The following is a 14,924-nucleotide window of genomic DNA, read 5'->3' as shown; positions in this document are numbered from 1 at the left end:
TGGCGTACAAGGTGTGTGACCTTCCTCTTCAGATTGTCTATCTGCCTTGAACAGGTGGTGGTGTGTGGCTGCTAGAGGGTTATTTTGCTGTCAGACTATGAACGCAATGGTGTTGCTGCGGCGTGAAAGATGTAGTGAAATGTGTTGCGTCGTGGCTTATAAAGCATGTTGGTTGTCGAAAGCTTGGCGGTTGAATGAAGCAATGAAATGTGGCAAGGAAAATGTGTTTAGTGCATTTTGAATGAGCCGCTTTGTGAATGCAAAGAAGAGAAAGTGGCCAGTCTGATGAGTAAAGAGCGGATGTTGTGCGGTGATTGTGATAGGCGGATTTGTGGAACATGTTTGCTGTTGATAGTTTTGATAAAACGGGTGGCGGGCCGCGTACGTGTTGTGGATGAGAGTCTCCATGCGGCAGTGCAAAGCGATTTGGAATTCAAAAAAATTTTCACTCACCGCTCTCGGGTGGCCTCAGCAACGCTCACGCCTCCCCGTCGGGGAATTGAACCCCGGTCTCCCGCGTGACAGGCGAGGATACTCACCACTATACTAACGAGGAAGCACACAGAGGCGCTTTCTACAGTTTGCCAGAGATTGCCAGCCACCTTTGGGCTTCATGGATGTTGTGTCAGCTTGGAGGGGGCACGTTTCCATCACCATTTAGGCTTCTACTTTGGAGCCAGGCAGCCGACGCAGTACCACCGCTAAAGCTCTTGACTCAATCAATTCAATTTTATCCCTCATCCCACATCATTGATGTTACATCGCACAGTGATTTGCCTCCTCTCTGTGATGGCATACATTCAACACTTTCATCCAGTTCAGTCCTGTGACAGCTGCAGAGATCTGGACGGTGGATTCGCACTTTTGCGGGCTTGATATTGCACATCATCGGCCACTACAGGCAAGCAGGAAACGCATATGATTTTTTTTTGCTTGTTTGCTTGTTTGTTTCTTTCTTTCTTTACTTGTTTGTTTTTCTCTCTTTTCCTGGCTTTGCAACAGAAGCAAGCACGATATGCAAAATACTTGGAGTTCAATGTTTTGGCCCACGCTGCATTATTCTTTTCCCCTTTCCCGACACCACACTTTGGAAAGAAATCCTTCGTGTGGGTATCGAGAAGGATTGGCACCATAGGCTCGCCGTGGATGACTTCAGGTACACGGTGTGTAAAAGTGCAAGATGGGCGTTGTTCTCTCGTGCTCACAGAAGCTTTGATCTTGGTGTTCCAAACAAGGACTGTTTTGAGCGAGAAAGCTTTTTTGTGGCAGGAGGGAAGGGTTAACCAGAGGACAAGAAGATAAGGTGATTCGCATTCGAAGCAGACGTACAAGGAAAGAAGGATTAGTTTAGGCAGCATGTTGTTGTGTGAGCTGACTGAAAGTCGTGTGCTTTCAGATTGAATGTTAACATTCAAGAGAGAATGGCAGGATGCTGCAAGGGAATTTAAAAAAAATCAGGGCCGAGGGCTGATCACTCGAATACGTTGAGTAGCTCTTGCAAAGGGATCGCACAGGCTATGTGTATTGGGCATGTAGCATTCCCAACACTTTCTTCAGTGCCTCTGAGCACCTTGTCTCGTTGCGCTTGTTACTGAGCCATTCGAGGTTATTAACCTTTGCCACCTTTCACTTCTTTCCGTCCAGGTGGCCCTTGCTGAAGTTTGATGGCGTACAAGGTGTGTGACCTTCCTCCTCAGATTGTCTATCTGCCTTGAACAGGTGGTGGTGTGTGGCTGCTAGAGGGTTATTTTGCTGTCAGTCTATGAACGCAATGGTGTTGCTGCCGCGTGAAAGAAGTAGTGAAATGTGTTGCGTCGTGGCTTATAAAGCATGTTGGTTGTAGAAAGCGTCGCGGTTTAATGAAGCAATGAAATGTGCCAAGGAAAATGTGTTTAGTGCATTTTGAATGAGCCGCTTTGTGAATGCAAAGAAGAGAAAGTGGCCAGTCTGATGAGTAAAGAGCGGATGTTGTGCGGTGATTGTGATAGGCGGATGTGTGGAACATGTTTGCTGTTGATAGTTTTGATAAAACGGGTGGCGGGCCGCGTACGTGTTGTGGATGAGAGTCTCCATGCGGCAGTGCAAAGCGATTTGGAATACAAAAAGTTTACCCGACCAGCTCTCGGGTGGCCTCAGCAACGCTCACGCCTCCCCGTCGGGGAATTGAACCCCGGTCTCCCGCGTGACAGGCGGGGATACTCACCACTATACTAACGAGGAAGCACACAGAAATGCTTCCTACAGTTTGCCAGAGATTGCCAGCCACCTTTGGGCTTCATCGATGCAGTGTCAGCTTGGAGGGGGCACGTTTCCATCACCATTTAGGCTTCTGCTTTGGAGCCAGGCAGCCGACGCAGTACCACCGCTCAAGCTCTTGACTCAATCAATTCAATTTTATCCCTCATCCCACATCATTGATGTTACATCGCACAGTGATTTGCCTCCTCTCTGTGATGGCATACATTCAACACTTTCATCCAGTTCAGTCCTGTGACAGCTGCAGAGATCTGGACGGCGGATTCGCACTTTTGCGGGCTTGATATTGCACATCATCGGCCACTACAGGCAAGCAGGAAACGCATATGATCTTTTTGGCTTGTTTGTTTGTTTGTTTCTTTCTTTCTTTACTTGTTTGTTTTTCTCTCTTTTCCTGGCTTTGCAACAGAAGCAAGCACGATATGCAAAATATTTGGAGTTCAATGTTTTGGCCCACGCTGCATTATTCTTTTCCCCTTTCCCGACACCACACTTTAGAAAGAAATCCTTCGTGTGGGTATCGAGAAGGATTGGCACCATGGGCTCGCCGTGGATGACTTCAGGTACACGGTGTGCAAAAGTGCAAGATGGGCGTTGTTCTCTCGTGCTCACAGTAGTTTTGATCTTGGTGTTCCAAACAAGGACTGTTTTGAGCGAGAAAGCTTTTTTGTGGCAGGAGGGAAGGGTTAACCAGAGGACAAGAAGATAAGGTGATTCGCATTCGAAGCAGACGTACAAGGAAAGAAGGATTAGTTTAGGCAGCATGTTGTTGTGTGAGCTGACTGAAAGTCGTGTGCTTTCAGATTGAATGTTAACATTCAAGAGAGAATGGCAGGATGCTGCAAGGGAATTAAAAAAAAAATCAGGGCCGAGGGCTGATCACTCGAATACGTTGAGTAGCTCTTGCAAAGGGATCGCACAGGCTATGTGTATTGGGCATGCAGCATTCCCAACACTTTCTTCAGTGCCTCTGAGCACCTTGTCTCGTTGCGCTTGTTACTGAGCCATTCGAGGTTATTAACCTTTGCCACCTTTCACTTCTTTCCGTCCAGGTGGCCCTTGCTGAAGTTTGATGGCGTACAAGGTGTGTGACCTTCCTCCTCAGATTGTCTATCTGCCTTGAACAGGTGGTGGTGTGTGGCTGCTAGAGGGTCATTTTGCTGTCAGACTATGAACGCAATGGTGTTGCTGCCGCGTGAAAGATGTAGTGTAATGTGTTGCGTCGTGGCTTATTAAGCATGTTGGTTGTAGAAAGCGTCGCGGTTTAATGAAGCAATGAAATGTGCCAAGGAAAATGTGTTTAGTGCATTTTGAATGAGCCGCTTCGTGAATGCAAAGAAGAGAAAGTGGCCAGTCTGATGAGTAAAGAGCGGATGTTGTGCGGTGATTGTGATAGGCGGATGTGTGGAACATGTTTGCTGCTGATAGTTTTGATAAAACGGGTGGCAGGCCGCGTACGTGTTGTGGATGAGAGTCTCCATGCGGCAGTGCAAAGCGATTTGGAATTCAAAAAGTTTCCCCGACCAGCTCTCGGGTAGTCTCAGCAACGCTCACGCCTCCCCGTCGGGGAATTGAACCCCGGTCTCCCGCGTGACAGGCGGGGATACTCACCACTATACTAACGAGGAAGCACACAGAAGCAATTCCTACAGTTTGCCAGAGATTGCCAGCCACCTTTGGGATTCATAGATGTTGTGTCAGCTTGGAGGGGGCACGTTTCCATCACCATTTCGGCTTCTGCTTTGGAGCCAGGCAGCCGACGCAGTACCACCGCTCAAGCTCTTGACTCAATCAATTCAATTTTATCCCTCATCCCAGATCATTGATGTTACATCGCACAGTGATTTGCCTCCTCTCTGTGATGGCATACATTCAACACTTTCATCCAGTTCAGTCCTGTGACAGCTGCAGAGATCTGGACGGCGGATTCGCACTTTTGCGGGCTTGATATTGCACATCATCGGCCACTACAGGCAAGCAGGAAACGCATATGATTTTTTTTGCTTGTTTGTTTGTTTGTTTCTTTCTTTCTTTACTTGTTTGTTTTTCTCTCTTTTCCTGGCTTTGCAACAGAAGCAAGCACGATATGCAAAATATTTGGAGTTCAATGTTTTGGCCCACGCTGCATTATTCTTTTCCCCTTTCCCGACACCACACTTTAGAAAGAAATCCTTCGTGTGGGTATCGAGAAGGATTGGCACCATGGGCTCGCCGTGGATGACTTCAGGTACACGGTGTGCAAAAGTGCAAGATGGGCGTTGTTCTCTCGTGCTCACAGAAGTTTTGATCTTGGTGTTCCAAACAAGGACTGTTTTGAGCGAGCAAGCTTTTTTGTGGCAGGAGGGAAGGGTTAACCAGAGGACAAGAAGATAAGGTGATTCGCATTCGAAGCAGACGTACAAGGAAAGAAGGATTAGTTTAGGCAGCATGTTGTTGTGTGAGCTGACTGAAAGTCGTGTGCTTTCAGATTGAATGTTAACATTCAAGAGAGAATGGCAGGATGCTGCAAGGGAATTAAAAAAAAAATCAGGGCCGAGGGCTGATCACTCGAATACGTTGAGTAGCTCTTGCAAAGGGATCGCACAGGCTATGTGTATTGGGCATGTAGCATTCCCAACACTTTCTTCAGTGCCTCTGAGCACCTTGTCTCGTTGCGCTTGTTACTGAGCCATTCGAGGTTATTAACCTTTGCCACCTTTCACTTCTTTCCGTCCAGGTGGCCCTTGCTGAAGTTTGATGGCGTACAAGGTGTGTGACCTTCCTACTCAGATTGTCTATCTGCCTTGAACAGGTGGTGGTGTGTGGCTGCTAGAGGGTCATTTTGCTGTCAGACTATGAACGCAATGGTGTTGCTGCCGCGTGAAAGATGTAGTGTAATGTGTTGCGTCGTGGCTTATTAAGCATGTTGGTTGTAGAAAGCGTCGCGGTTTAATGAAGCAATGAAATGTGCCAAGGAAAATGTGTTTAGTGCATTTTGAATGAGCCGCTTTGTGAATGCAAAGAAGAGAAAGTGGCCAGTCTGATGAGTAAAGAGCGGATGTTGTGCGGTGATTGTGATAGGCGGATGTGTGGAACATGTTTGCTGTTGATAGTTTTGATAAAACTGGTGGCGGGCCGCGTACGTGTTGTGGATGAGAGTCTCCATGCGGCAGTGCAAAGCGATTTGGAATTCAAATAGTTTCCCCGGCCAGCTCTCGGGTGGCCTCAGCAACGCTCACGCCTCCCCGTCGGGGAATTGAACCCCGGTCTCCCGCGTGACAGGCGGGGATACTCACCACTATACTAACGAGGAAGCACACAGAAGCAATTCCTACAGTTTGCCAGAGATTGCCAGCCACCTTTGGGATTCATAGATGTTGTGTCAGCTTGGAGGGGGCACGTTTCCATCACCATTTCGGCTTCTGCTTTGGAGCCAGGCAGCCGACGCAGTACCACCGCTCAAGCTCTTGACTCAATCAATTCAATTTTATCCCTCATCCCACATCATTGATGTTACATCGCACAGTGATTTGCCTCCTCTCTGTGATGGCATACATTCAACACTTTCATCCAGTTCAGTCCTGTGACAGCTGCAGAGATCTGGACGGCGGATTCGCACTTTTGCGGGCTTGATATTGCACATCATCGGCCACTACAGGCAAGCAGGAAACGCATATGATTTTTTTTGCTTGTTTGTTTGTTTGTTTCTTTCTTTCTTTACTTGTTTGTTTTTCTCTCTTTTCCTGGCTTTGCAACAGAAGCAAGCACGATATGCAAAATATTTGGAGTTCAATGTTTTGGCCCACGCTGCATTATTCTTTTCCCCTTTCCCGACACCACACTTTAGAAAGAAATCCTTCGTGTGGGTATCGAGAAGGATTGGCACCATGGGCTCGCCGTGGATGACTTCAGGTACACGGTGTGCAAAAGTGCAAGATGGGCGTTGTTCTCTCGTGCTCACAGAAGTTTTGATCTTGGTGTTCCAAACAAGGACTGTTTTGAGCGAGCAAGCTTTTTTGTGGCAGGAGGGAAGGGTTAACCAGAGGACAAGAAGATAAGGTGATTCGCATTCGAAGCAGACGTACAAGGAAAGAAGGATTAGTTTAGGCAGCATGTTGTTGTGTGAGCTGACTGAAAGTCGTGTGCTTTCAGATTGAATGTTAACATTCAAGAGAGAATGGCAGGATGCTGCAAGGGAATTAAAAAAAAAAATCAGGGCCGAGGGCTGATCACTCGAATACGTTGAGTAGCTCTTGCAAAGGGATCGCACAGGCTATGTGTATTGGGCATGTAGCATTCCCAACACTTTCTTCAGTGCCTCTGAGCACCTTGTCTCGTTGCGCTTGTTACTGAGCCATTCGAGGTTATTAACCTTTGCCACCTTTCACTTCTTTCCGTCCAGGTGGCCCTTGCTGAAGTTTGATGGCGTGCAAGGTGTGTGACCTTCCTCCTCAGATTGTCTATCTGCCTTGAACAGGTGGTGGTGTGTGGCTGCTAGAGGGTCATTTTGCTGTCAGACTATGAACGCAATGGTGTTGCTGCCGCGTGAAAGATGTAGGGAAATGTGTTGCGTCGTGGCTTATAAAGCATGTTGGTTGTAGAAAGCGTCGCGGTTTAATGAAGCAATGAAATGTGCCAAGGAAAATGTGTTCAGTGCATTTTGAATGAGCCGCTTTGTGAATGCAAAGAAGAGAAAGTGGCCAGTCTGATGAGTAAAGAGCGGATGTTGTGCGGTGATTGTGATAGGCGGATGTGTGGAACATGTTTGCTGTTGATAGTTTTGATAAAACGGGTGGCGGGCCGCGTACGTGTTGTGGATGAGAGTCTCCATGCGGCAGTGCAAAGCGATTTGGAAATCAAATAGTTTCCCCGACCAGCTCTCGGGTGGCCTCAGCAACGCTCACGCCTCCCCGTCGGGGAATTGAACCCCGGTCTCCCGCGTGACAGGCGGGGATACTCACCACTATACTAACGAGGAAGCACACAGAAATGCTTCCTACAGTTTGCCAGAGATTGCCAGCCACCTTTGGGCTTCATCGATGTAGTGTCAGCTTGGAGGGGGCACGTTTCCATCACCATTTAGGCTTCTGCTTTGGAGCCAGGCAGCCGACGCAGTACCACCGCTAAAGCTCTTGACTCAATCAATTCAATTTTATCCCTCATCCCACATCACTGATGTTACATCGCACAGTGATTTGCCTCCTCTCTGTGATGGCAGACATTCAACACTTACATCCAGTTCAGTCCTGTGACAGCTGCAGAGATCTGGACGGCGGATTCGCACTTTTGCGGTCTTGATATTGCACATCATCGGCCACTACAGGCAAGCAGGAAACGCATATGATTTTTTTTTGCTTGTTTGTTTGTTTGTTTCTTTCTTTCTTTACTTGTTTGTTTTTCTCTCTTTTCCTGGCTTTGCAACAGAAGCAAGCACGATATGCAAAATATTTGGAGTTCAATGTTTTGGCCCACGCTGCATTATTCTTTTCCCCTTTCCCGACACCACACTTTAGAAAGAAATCCTTCGTGTGGGTATCGAGAAGGATTGGCACCATGGGCTCGCCGTGGATGACTTCAGGTACACGGTGTGCAAAAGTGCAAGATGGGCGTTGTTCTATCGTGCTCACAGAAGTTTTGATCTTGGTGTTCCAAACAAGCACTGTTTTGAGCGAGCAAGCTTTTTTGTGGCAGGAGGGAATGGTTAACCAGAGGACAAGAAGATAAGGTGATTCGCATTCGAAGCAGACGTACAAGGAAAGAAGGATTAGTTTAGGCAGCATGTTGTTGTGTGAGCTGACTGAAAGTCGTGTGCTTTCAGATTGAATGTTAACATTCAAGAGAGAATGGCAGGATGCTGCAAGGGAATTAAAAAAAAAATCAGGGCCGAGGGCTGATCACTCGAATACGTTGAGTAGCTCTTGCAAAGGGATCGCACAGGCTATGTGTATTGGGCATGTAGCATTCCCAACACTTTCTTCAGTGCCTCTGAGCACCTTGTCTCGTTGCGCTTGTTACTGAGCCATTCGAGGTTATTAACCTTTGCCACCTTTCACTTCTTTCCGTCCAGGTGGCCCTTGCTGAAGTTTGATGGCGTACAAGGTGTGTGACCTTCCTCCTCAGATTGTCTATCTGCCTTGAACAGGTGGTGGTGTGTGGCTGCTAGAGGGTCATTTTGCTGTCAGACTATGAACGCAATGGTGTTGCTGCCGCGTGAAAGATGTAGTGTAATGTGTTGCGTCGTGGCTTATTAAGCATGTTGGTTGTAGAAAGCGTCGCGGTTTAATGAAGCAATGAAATGTGCCAAGGAAAATGTGTTTAGTGCATTTTGAATGAGCCGCTTCGTGAATGCAAAGAAGAGAAAGTGGCCAGTCTGATGAGTAAAGAGCGGATGTTGTGCGGTGATTGTGATAGGCGGATGTGTGGAACATGTTTGCTGCTGATAGTTTTGATAAAACGGGTGGCGGGCCGCGTACGTGTTGTGGATGAGAGTCTCCATGCGGCAGTGCAAAGCGATTTGGAATTCAAAAAGTTTCCCCGACCAGCTCTCGGGTAGTCTCAGCAACGCTCATGCCTCCCCGTCGGGGAATTGAACAACGGTCTCCCGCGTGACAGGCGGGGATACTCACCACTATACTAACGAGGAAGCACACAGAAGCAATTCCTACAGTTTGCCAGAGATTGCCAGCCACCTTTGGGATTCATAGATGTTGTGTCAGCTTGGAGGGGGCACGTTTCCATCACCATTTCGGCTTCTGCTTTGGAGCCAGGCAGCCGACGCAGTACCACCGCTCAAGCTCTTGACTCAATCAATTCAATTTTATCCCTCATCCCAGATCATTGATGTTACATCGCACAGTGATTTGCCTCCTCTCTGTGATGGCATACATTCAACACTTTCATCCAGTTCAGTCCTGTGACAGCTGCAGAGATCTGGACGGCGGATTCGCACTTTTGCGGGCTTGATATTGCACATCATCGGCCACTACAGGCAAGCAGGAAACGCATATGATTTTTTTTGCTTGTTTGTTTCTTTCTTTCTTTCTTTCTTTACTTGTTTGTGTTTCTCTCTTTTCCTGGCTTTGCAACAGAAGCAAGCACGATATGCAAAATATTTGGAGTTCAATGTTTTGGCCCACGCTGCATTATTCTTTTCCCCTTTCCCGACACCACACTTTAGAAAGAAATCCTTCGTGTGGGTATCGAGAAGGATTGGCACCATGGGCTCGCCGTGGATGACTTCAGGTACATGGTGTGCAAAAGTGCAAGATGGGCGTTGTTCTTTCGTGCTCACAGAAGTTTTGATCTTGGTGTTCCAAACAAGGACTGTTTTGAGCGAGCAAGCTTTTTTGTGGCAGGAGGGAAGGGTTAACCAGAGGACAAGAAGATAAGGTGATTCGCATTCGAAGCAGACGTACAAGGAAAGAAGGATTAGTTTAGGCAGCATGTTGTTGTGTGAGCTGACTGAAAGTCGTGTGCTTTCAGATTGAATGTTAACATTCAAGAGAGAATGGCAGGATGCTGCAAGGGAATTAAAAAAAAAATCAGGGCCGAGGGCTGATCACTCGAACACGTTGAGTAGCTCTTGCAAAGGGATCGCACAGGCTATGTGTATTGGGCATGTAGCATTCCCAACACTTTCTTCAGTGCCTCTGAGCACCTTGTCTCGTTGCGCTTGTTACTGAGCCATTCGAGGTTATTAACCTTTGCCACCTTTCACTTCTTTCCGTCCAGGTGGCCCTTGCTGAAGTTTGATGGCGTACAAGGTGTGTGACCTTCCTACTCAGATTGTCTATCTGCCTTGAACAGGTGGTGGTGTGTGGCTGCTAGAGGGTCATTTTGCTGTCAGACTATGAACGCAATGGTGTTGCTGCCGCGTGAAAGATGTAGTGTAATGTGTTGCGTCGTGGCTTATTAAGCATGTTGGTTGTAGAAAGCGTCGCGGTTTAATGAAGCAATGAAATGTGCCAAGGAAAATGTGTTTAGTGCATTTTGAATGAGCCGCTTTGTGAATGCAAAGAAGAGAAAGTGGCCAGTCTGATGAGTAAAGAGCGGATGTTGTGCGGTGATTGTGATAGGCGGATGTGTGGAACATGTTTGCTGCTGATAGTTTTGATAAAACGGGTGGCGGGCCGCGTACGTGTTGTGGATGAGAGTCTCCATGCGGCAGTGCAAAGCGATTTGGAATTCAAAAAGTTTCCCCTACCAGCTCTCGGGTAGTCTCAGCAACGCTCACGCCTCCCCGTCGGGGAATTGAACCCCGGTCTCCCGCGTGACAGGCGGGGATACTCACCACTATACTAACGAGGAAGCACACAGAAGTGATTCCTACAGTTTGCCAGAGATTGCCAGCCACCTTTGGGATTCATAGATGTTGTGTCAGCTTGGAGGGGGCACGTTTCCATCACCATTTCGGCTTCTGCTTTGGAGCCAGGCAGCCGACGCAGTACCACCGCTCAAGCTCTTGACTCAATCAATTCAATTTTATCCCTCATCCCAGATCATTGATGTTAAATCGCACAGTGATTTGCCTCCTCTCTGTGATGGCATACATTCAACACTTTCATCCAGTTCAGTCCTGTGACAGCTGCAGAGATCTGGACGGCGGATTCGCACTTTTGCGGGCTTGATATTGCACATCATCGGCCACTACAGGCAAGCAGGAAACGCATATGATTTTTTTTGCTTGTTTGTTTGTTTGTTTCTTTCTTTCTTTACTTGTTTGTTTTTCTCTCTTTTCCTGGCTTTGCAACAGAAGCAAGCACGATATGCAAAATATTTGGAGTTCAATGTTTTGTCCCACGCTGCATTATTCTTTTCCCCTTTCCCGACACCACACTTTAGAAAGAAATCCTTCGTGTGGGTATCGAGAAGGATTGGCACCATGGGCTCGCCGTGGATGACTTCAGGTACACGGTGTGCAAAAGTGCAAGATGGGCGTTGTTCTATCGTGCTCACAGAAGTTTTGATCTTGGTGTTCCAAACAAGGACTGTTTTGAGCGAGAAAGCTTTTTTGTGGCAGGAGGGAAGGGTTAACCAGAGGACAAGAAGATAAGGTGATTCGCATTCGAAGCAGACGTACAAGGAAGGAAGGATTAGTTTAGGCAGCATGTTGTTGTGTGAGCTGACTGAAAGTCGTGTGCTTTCAGATTGAATGTTAACATTCAAGAGAGAATGGCAGGATGCTGCAAGGGAATTTTAAAAAAAATCAGGGCCGAGGCTGATCACTCGAATACGTTGAGTAGCTCTTGCAAAGGGATCGCACAGGCTATGTGTATTGGGCATGTAGCATTCCCAACACTTTCTTCAGTGCCTCTGAGCACCTTGTCTCGTTGCGCTTGTTACTGAGCCATTCGAGGTTATTAACCTTTGCCACCTTTCACTTCTTTCCGTCCAGGTGGCCCTTGCTGAAGTTTGATGGCATACAAGGTGTGTGACCTTCCTCCTCAGATTGTCTATCTGCCTTGAACAGGTGGTGGTGTGTGGCTGCTAGAGGGTCATTTTGCTGTCAGACTATGAACGCAATGGTGTTGCTGCCGCGTGAAAGATGTAGTGAAATGTGTTATGTCGTGGCTTATAAAGCATGTTGGTTGTAGAAAGCGTCGCGGTTTAATGAAGCAATGAAATGTGCCAAGGAAAATGTGTTCAGTGCATTTTGAATGAGCCGCTTTGTGAATGCAAAGAAGAGAAAGTGGCCAGTCTGATGAGTAAAGAGCGGATGTTGTGCGGTGATTGTGATAGGCGGATGTGTGGAACATGTTTGCTGTTGATAGTTTTGATAAAACGGGTGGCGGGCCGCGTACGTGTTGTGGATGAGAGTCTCCATGCGGCAGTGCAAAGCGATTTCGAATTCAAATCGATTCCCCGGACAGCTCTCGGGTGGCCTCAGCAACGCTCACGCCTCCCCGTCGGGGAATTGAACCCCGTTCTCCCGCGTGACAGGCGGGGATACTCACCACTATACTAACGAGGAAGCACACAGAAATGCTTCCTACAGTTTGCCAGAGATTGCCAGCCACCTTTGGGCTTCATCGATGTAGTGTCAGCTTGGAGGGGGCACGTTTCCATCACCATTTAGGCTTCTGCTTTGGAGCCAGGCAGCCGACGCAGTACCACCGCTAAAGCTCTTGACTCAATCAATTCAATTTTATCCCTCATCCCACATCACTGATGTTACATCGCACAGTGATTTGCCTCCTCTCTGTGATGGCATACATTCAACACTTACATCCAGTTCAGTCCTGTGACAGCTGCACAGATCTGGACGGCGGATTCGCACTTTTGCGGGCTTGATATTGCACATCATCGGCCACTACAGGCAAGCAGGAAACGCATATGATTTTTTTTGCTTGTTTGTTTGTTTGTTTCTTTCTTTCTTTACTTGTTTGTTTTTCTCTCTTTTCCTGGCTTTGCAACAGAAGCAAGCACGATATGCAAAATATTTGGAGTTCAATGTTTTGGCCCACGCTGCATTATTCTTTTCCCCTTTCCCGACACCACACTTTAGAAAGAAATCCTTCGTGTGGGTATCGAGAAGGATTGGCACCATGGGCTCGCCGTGGATGACTTCAGGTACACGGTGTGCAAAAGTGCAAGATGGGCGTTGTTCTATCGTGCTCACAGAAGTTTTGATCTTGGTGTTCCAAACAAGCACTGTTTTGAGCGAGCAAGCTTTTTTGTGGCAGGAGGGAATGGTTAACCAGAGGACAAGAAGATAAGGTGATTCGCATTCGAAGCAGACGTACAAGGAAAGAAGGATTAGTTTAGGCAGCATGTTGTTGTGTGAGCTGACTGAAAGTCGTGTGCTTTCAGATTGAATGTTAACATTCAAGAGAGAATGGCAGGATGCTGCAAGGGAATTTAAAAAAAAATCAGGGCCGAGGGCTGATCACTCGAATACGTTGAGTAGCTCTTGCAAAGGGATCGCACAGGCTATGTGTATTGGGCATGTAGCTTTCCCAACACTTTCTTCAGTGCCTCTGAGCACCTTGTCTCGTTGCGCTTGTTACTGAGCCATTCGAGGTTATTAACCTTTGCCACCTTTCACTTCTTTCCGTCCAGGTGGCCCTTGCTGAAGTTTGATGGCGTACAAGGTGTGTGACCTTCCTCCTCAGATTGTCTATCTGCCTTGAACAGGTGGTGGTGTGTGGCTGCTAGAGGGTCATTTTGCTGTCAGACTATGAACGCAATGGTGTTGCTGCCGCGTGAAAGATGTAGTGTAATGTGTTGCGTCGTGGCTTATTAAGCATGTTGGTTGTAGAAAGCGTCGCGGTTTAATGAAGCAATGAAATGTGCCAAGGAAAATGTGTTTAGTGCATTTTGAATGAGCCGCTTCGTGAATGCAAAGAAGAGAAAGTGGCCAGTCTGATGAGTAAAGAGCGGATGTTGTGCGGTGATTGTGATAGGCGGATGTGTGGAACATGTTTGCTGCTGATAGTTTTGATAAAACGGGTGGCGGGCCGCGTACGTGTTGTGGATGAGAGTCTCCATGCGGCAGTGCAAAGCGATTTGGAATTCAAAAAGTTCCCCCGACCAGCTCTCGGGTAGTCTCAGCAACGCTCACGCCTCCCCGTCGAGGAATTGAACCCCGGTCTCCCGCGTGACAGGCGGGGATACTCACCACTATACTAACGAGGAAGCACACAGAAACAATTCCTACAGTTTGCCAGAGATTGCCAGCCACCTTTGGGATTCATAGACGTTGTGTCAGCTTGGAGGGGGCACGTTTCCATCACCATTTCGGCTTCTGCTTTGGAGCCAGGCAGCCAACGCAGTACCACCGCTCAAGCTCTTGACTCAATCAATTCAATTTTATCCCTCATCCCAGATCATTGATGTTACATCGCACAGTGATTTGCCTCCTCTCTGTGATGGCATACATTCAACACTTTCATCCAGTTCAGTCCTGTGACAGCTGCAGAGATCTGGACGGCGGATTCGCACTTTTGCGGGCTTGATATTGCACATCATCGGCCACTACAGGCAAGCAGGAAACGCATATGATTTTTTTTGCTTGTTTGTTTCTTTCTTTCTTTCTTTCTTTACTTGTTTGTTTTTCTCTCTTTTCCTGGCTTTGCAACAGAAGCAAGCACGATATGCAAAATATTTGGAGTTCAATGTTTTGGCCCACGCTGCATTATTCTTTTCCCCTTTCCCGACACCACACTTTAGAAAGAAATCCTTCGTGTGGGTATCGAGAAGGATTGGCACCATGGGCTCGCCGTGGATGACTTCACGTACACGGTGTGCAAAAGTGCAAGATGGGCGTTGTTCTATCGTGCTCACAGAAGTTTTGATCTTGGTGTTCCAAACAAGGACTGTTTTGAGCGAGAAAGCTTTTTTGTGGCAGGAGGGAAGGGTTAACCAGAGGACAAGAAGATAAGGTGATTCGCATTCGAAGCAGACGTACAAGGAAAGAAAAATTAGTTCAGGCAGCATGTTGTTGTGTGAGCTGACTGAAAGTCGTGTGCTTTCAGATTGAATGTTAACATTCAAGAGAGAATGGCAGGATGCTGCAAGGGAATTAAAAAAAATAATCAGGGCCGAGGCTGATCACTCGAATACGTTGAGTAGCTCTTGCAAAGGGATCGCACAGGCTATGTGTATTGGGCATGTAGCATTCCCAACACTTTCATCAGTGCCTCTGAGCACCTTGTCTCGTTGCGCTTGTTACTGAGCCATTCGAGGTTATT

The 14,924-nt window shown here is 47.4% G+C and overlaps 8 non-coding genes across 8 annotated transcripts; all 8 read right to left on the bottom strand.

Annotated features, from left to right (window-relative positions):
- Positions 1-484: 484 nt before the first annotated feature.
- On the bottom strand, positions 485-556 carry trnad-guc (transfer RNA aspartic acid (anticodon GUC)). The gene has a single exon. It is a non-coding gene; the product is annotated as a tRNA-Asp (tRNA).
- Positions 557-2,148: 1,592 nt separating this feature from the next.
- Positions 2,149-2,220, bottom strand: trnad-guc (transfer RNA aspartic acid (anticodon GUC)). Its single transcript has one exon. It is a non-coding gene; the product is annotated as a tRNA-Asp (tRNA).
- A 1,592-nt stretch (positions 2,221-3,812) lies between these two features.
- trnad-guc (transfer RNA aspartic acid (anticodon GUC)) lies at positions 3,813-3,884 on the bottom strand. The gene has a single exon. It is a non-coding gene; the product is annotated as a tRNA-Asp (tRNA).
- A 1,592-nt stretch (positions 3,885-5,476) lies between these two features.
- trnad-guc (transfer RNA aspartic acid (anticodon GUC)) lies at positions 5,477-5,548 on the bottom strand. Its single transcript has one exon. It is a non-coding gene; the product is annotated as a tRNA-Asp (tRNA).
- A 1,593-nt stretch (positions 5,549-7,141) lies between these two features.
- trnad-guc (transfer RNA aspartic acid (anticodon GUC)) lies at positions 7,142-7,213 on the bottom strand. Its single transcript has one exon. It is a non-coding gene; the product is annotated as a tRNA-Asp (tRNA).
- Positions 7,214-10,470: 3,257 nt separating this feature from the next.
- On the bottom strand, positions 10,471-10,542 carry trnad-guc (transfer RNA aspartic acid (anticodon GUC)). The gene has a single exon. It is a non-coding gene; the product is annotated as a tRNA-Asp (tRNA).
- A 1,591-nt stretch (positions 10,543-12,133) lies between these two features.
- Positions 12,134-12,205, bottom strand: trnad-guc (transfer RNA aspartic acid (anticodon GUC)). The gene has a single exon. It is a non-coding gene; the product is annotated as a tRNA-Asp (tRNA).
- A 1,592-nt stretch (positions 12,206-13,797) lies between these two features.
- On the bottom strand, positions 13,798-13,869 carry trnad-guc (transfer RNA aspartic acid (anticodon GUC)). The gene has a single exon. It is a non-coding gene; the product is annotated as a tRNA-Asp (tRNA).
- Positions 13,870-14,924: the final 1,055 nt, after the last annotated feature.

The sequence above is a fragment of the Heterodontus francisci genome, chromosome 34 (genome assembly GCF_036365525.1).
Source record: "Heterodontus francisci isolate sHetFra1 chromosome 34, sHetFra1.hap1, whole genome shotgun sequence".
NCBI lineage: Eukaryota > Metazoa > Chordata > Chondrichthyes > Heterodontiformes > Heterodontidae > Heterodontus > Heterodontus francisci.
The sequence above is the reverse complement of the archived record's forward strand: the minus strand, read 5'-3'. Positions and strand labels throughout refer to the sequence as shown.